The sequence below is a fragment of the Photinus pyralis genome, unplaced genomic scaffold (genome assembly GCF_008802855.1).
Source record: "Photinus pyralis isolate 1611_PpyrPB1 unplaced genomic scaffold, Ppyr1.3 Ppyr1.4_LG6, whole genome shotgun sequence".
In the NCBI taxonomy this organism is placed as follows: domain Eukaryota; kingdom Metazoa; phylum Arthropoda; class Insecta; order Coleoptera; family Lampyridae; genus Photinus; species Photinus pyralis.
The window spans coordinates 42805296-42810423 of record NW_022170663.1 but is presented as its reverse complement, the minus strand read 5'-3'; positions in this window follow the sequence as shown (position 1 = coordinate 42810423).

Sequence of the window (5128 nt, the reverse complement as noted above, 5' to 3'; positions counted from 1 at the left end):
GCCGTTTTTGAATTCTCCACCAGCGAGCTACAATACCATCCTAACCATCGTCTAGTGAAATCAAAAAACAAGCCTGAATCTGTGAGACAAATCATACCGTTGTTACTGCTGATCTTGCAATATACAGCACAGCACAAGAGATACCTGATGTGGAGTAACCCCCAAAATTTACAGGGAAAGGTAGCTATTTGTACCTATATATTTCACCAAAGAACTGAGATACATGGAGTTAATGAATTGTTTGAGATTTTACAATGCATCTCGGCGGAATGCATTTGTAAACTAAACGGCCTAAATAGCTAGTTTTGGTATTCGGAGAGAAATTTCTTAGTAAAGTAAAATCTCTTACCCATCGCTCCTTGTTTAGCGAACGGTGCTGACTATCCTTCCCTCTCCGTCTCACTCGCGATTACCGACTCGGCAAGGTCGGTAGGTTTTTACTTAAATGACCGTAACTTTTTTATTATGAAAAATTCACGGTAATGTTATAGAAAATAAAATAATCACAATGCTTTGGAGCATGAATGAGCTATAAATATTGGAAATCCATATCGTGAAATAAAAAGTTATGAGAGTTCAAAGTGCGCACTTTTCATCTGCTACACGAATGTTGGAAGTTGACGGTCATTTTTCTAAAAACTGTGCATAACAAGGTAGGTAAATTGAATGCTTTAGATTCTGCTATAAATGTACTTTCATTTTACAAAAGGAATTATTGATGTATATCGCTTAGTTGCTGAGAAAATAAATACTTTCGGTGGTCTAGTCGCCCGCGCGAAAATGAGTAAAGTTCAACTTTAGCGGCCTATAACTTTTGTCAGGACCACGGGAAAATGTCGTAAAGCGAGATTCTGAAGGTTCAAACATTTCTGAACAAAATGGTGTGGGTCCCAATTCTTTCTACTCCGAAAAAAAAAACTACCTCAAATAAGCGAGTTAGCGCCGGCTCTCCGCTGCACTATTATACTGCTAAAGGAATCAACTTAAGTATTTAAATTCAACTAAATTTGTATAGGTACAACTGTCGTTGTGCACTGCAAATTAACACACAAAATAATTTCAGTGCCTTTTTTATTAGTAACAATAAAATTATGGAATTTTTTTCTACCTTTGGAACTGATAAATATAGATACCTTGAGTGAGATAAGTTGGCGCTGCGTTAACAAAAACTCGCCGAGTAAAGGGCCAGGTAGGTGGATTTTACAATTAAAAAAACATATTCAACTTATCCAAAGTTGAGCGCCACCCAGCTTCTATCTTATCGACTCTCCACTCGACCTGTATGAAACTGGGAAGCTACAAGGGAAGGTAATCGTCCAAATAGCGAAAGAAATATTGATTTATTATACTTAGTATCAGATAAAATCAATGAACGTTCTCCACCCTTCCCACAAATACAAAAAAATATGTATAATGTGCTTTTCTTTCGCAAACTTGAGCGGCGGCAAATTAATTTTGGTGTTACAAACGTGCTACTAAAAATAGAGAAGCCAATTTCGCACAAAATAAAATATTCTACGCGGGCATTACGTTCGAGGAATGTGGATCTTTTCGAAAATTATACCTGCGGATAACAAAAACGTATATTAAACGGTGATAATAATTACTGCTCCCTTTAGGATATTTTGATTAATGGTAGCGAAATTCCTGGTTCGTTCAATGGACTATCTGCTTCCACTACTCCAAAGGGTTGACGAAAATCCTGGACCTCGTAAATGAGAGCGGGTTCGAATTTGTTTAATTTCACGCACAAAATTACGTAATCCATCGATAAACAAAATTTCACTTACGGTCGGTTGCAGGAAAGCGAATTATAATCAAAATCCTACATTATTTGCCAAATCTGAGTTTAAACTAGAATTTTGACATTTGATTGGCTGCCTACTGCAATATAAAGCCAATCAAATGTCTTAATACCAGATTAAACAATAATCCTGGATTTTTTTTGCAACTGGCCGTTAGACGTGTTTTCTGGGCGCAAATAACGGCAGGCAAAAAATGGTACCCTCACGAAAAATTCGTTTCTAAAAATCATCGATTCCTGAAAAAATTGCCCTTGTAAATTCGCTTCAGAAAATTTGGTTGGGCTTCAAAAATCGCCCTTGGAATATTTCATCCCTAAAGGCTTGTTTTCGGAAAAGTTTCTCACTGGAGATATTCGCTATAAAAAAATCTTCATCCTGAAAATGTATCCACGAAAAAATCACTATTCTGTTTGATCTTCAAAGACTTGTTCCCGGAAAATTTCTTCTGGGAAAATTCCCTATGGAAAAATTCGCTTCCGGATAATGCTTGAGCTTGAAATCTCCTGAAAATCCGCTAGGAAAAATGGCTCTCATAAAAAAATCTACCTTCTCTAGAATACTTGCGTGAATAATTCGCTTCCAGAAAATTTTATGCGCTCTAAAAATCCCCCTTGGAATATTTGACCCCGAAAGACTTGTCCTCCGAAAAAAATATACAAGGTAAATTCGCTATAAAAAAATCGCCTTTTTAAAATGCTTCCCTGTAAGATTCAACCCGTAAATTCATACAGGGAACATTCGCCTCTACGAATTTTCCTCCCGTAATATTTGCGTGAAACTTTCACACTCATCAATTTTCGGGAGGGTTCTTTCCGGAAAACTTCTTTCCTAAAAAATTCGTCGTTATTAGAATATTTTACTCCCAAAAACTCTAAGGAAAATTGTTCTGGGAAAATTCACTATGGAAAAATTCGCTTCCGAAAAATGTACCTACCTACGGCTAAAAAACTCGGAAACTTGGAAAACTTGGCTCCAGAAACGTATAAAAATTGCTCTTGAAATGGAAAAATTCTCGTCCTGAAAATTTAAGATTGATAAAATCGCTCTTGGAAAATTTTTCCCTGGTATACTTGTGTAAAACATTTGTCCCCAGAAAAAATCCGCCGTTGAATATTTTACTCGATAACTCTAGTCCTGGTAAAAATTTGCCTTGGAAAAATTCTAGATGGAAACAACTTTGAAAGTTTGGTGTATACCCCTCTGTATTAATTTGAATTAACGTGAATTAATTAGAATTAACGTGAATGAATTATAATTAACGTGAATGAATTATAATTAACGTGAATTAATTAGATTTAACGAGAATTAATGAGAATTAACGTGATTCAATTTGAATTGTCGTAAATTAGGTTGAATTTACGTGAATTAACTTGAGTAAACGTGACTTAGCATAACTTTACGTGAATTATTTTGAATTAACCATAGTTAATTTGAATTTGAATTTTTGGTGTACATCCATTGAGTTTATTTTTAGTCTTTGCTTTGCGTAGCTTAAAATATCCATGGCAACCATTGTCGCAGTAATTGTTGCCTTGGATTTTAAGCTACGCTTAAGCTAAGCTCCGCTGTCGGTACAAACGATCACTAAACCTTTAAATTTTTTCCGTACGACGCGGAACGATGCTATCGGGGCTTCAAGCCAACTTACTTTTTACTTACTCTGACTACCTTAATTTTTTTTATTTCCTACTATCTAGTAATCGCCGCTTTCCCAAACCGATTTGAGTCTGGTAAATCGTATTTTACCAGACTGAAAATTATTACCAGACTGGAAATTTTGCCTAGCAACCGCAACTGATATCCATCTAAACGTATGCATTGATATTTGTCAAACTACTGTCAGATCAAACAAATCAAGTGATCGACTTTTACTTTTATTTGAATGCGTACAACATTCTAATCAAAAATTGTATGGCATTTTAATAGAAAAAAGAGCAGTATGAAATAAAATGTTTTACATTATTTGTATGTTAAATCAGTTAACGTTACTCGTTTCGAAATTCCTACCTCAGCTACGCTTCGGCAGTAAACATCTCACTCGTTAACGTAAACCTCGATTTACCATACTCATATGTAAATAACTATTAACTACGCCCAGTGGACATTTGAATTTGTTCCACCAATAGAATTAATTTCTTTCAGCCAATCAAATCCCCAAAAACCGAAAATTGCCTGATTTCACATGAGGCAGCAAAAACAAAACTCCGCACAACACCCCGATAACGAGCGGGTCTGGTTCAGCAGGATCGTTACGTCATTCGCGACTTTCTTGGGTCACCAACTTTCGTACGCACTTAAGCACAGGAGCGTATTCAGAAATCATTTACTTAAGTGGAAATCGATCGTGTCTGCCTGTTTGTGAGCGATAAAATTTTGCTCCTAGACCACGCATCAACTCCGGATTTTTGTTATAATGTAATTGTAATTTTTAGTTCTGCAACAGGTAAAACAGGTAAAAGGGTGGTGGTAGAAAACATCCATGAGCAAAGAAATTTTGGAGATTCTTCCACCGATCACATTCAAATTGTCTAAATTTACTATTTCTGTACTAAACCTGTTTCATATCCGAGACATGGTTCAAAAATGTTGTATTTATTAAGGTACTAGCTGACCCGACGGACGCTTTCCTCTTTCTTAGCTATGAATACCTATTCAATTTGGACTGGAATAAATAATTACAAAAAATTATTTCAAAACATTTGCTGTGGCTAGCACAGGTACCACCCGCCCCACCTGCGCATGCGCGATTCTGCTCTTCTATGTGTAAGAGTATGTGTAGCAAATTTGGTTTAAATCGGTTCAACCGTTTAGCCGGAAAAGAGATTTTGACACACTTGCCCCAAAATCTTCCCATCTCTGCAAAATCATTAAAATTAAACGCACTCTCTTCTAGTTGCTTTTGGCAATACAGAGCTAGCAACGTACCTTTTTTTTTGTTGCGCCAAATGCCGTAATTTGAAAGCAATGATTGTATTTCTGGATATGATGAGTCAAAAAATGTATAGAATCTGGTCCATTTCCGCAAACCAAAAAAGTTCGCAAAAAAGGTAGTGGCTCTGGTGGCGGTACCAATTGCGTCAGTTTCACTTGGACACTGTCGCAACATAATCCCGAGGCTTCAGTTTTAATCTTAAAAGCCTTGAAATGTGGACACACAAAGTTCTTTGGTCTCATAGCAACGATTTATTGTAAACTGCTACGTTATAATTAAATGCAACTCGATAGGGATTAAAGGGGACATTTCTGGGTTGTTCATATCGATTCCGTTAACTTTGTTTCGCGCTTCGCTTTTCTCGTCAGTTTGACTTAAGTACTCGTACATA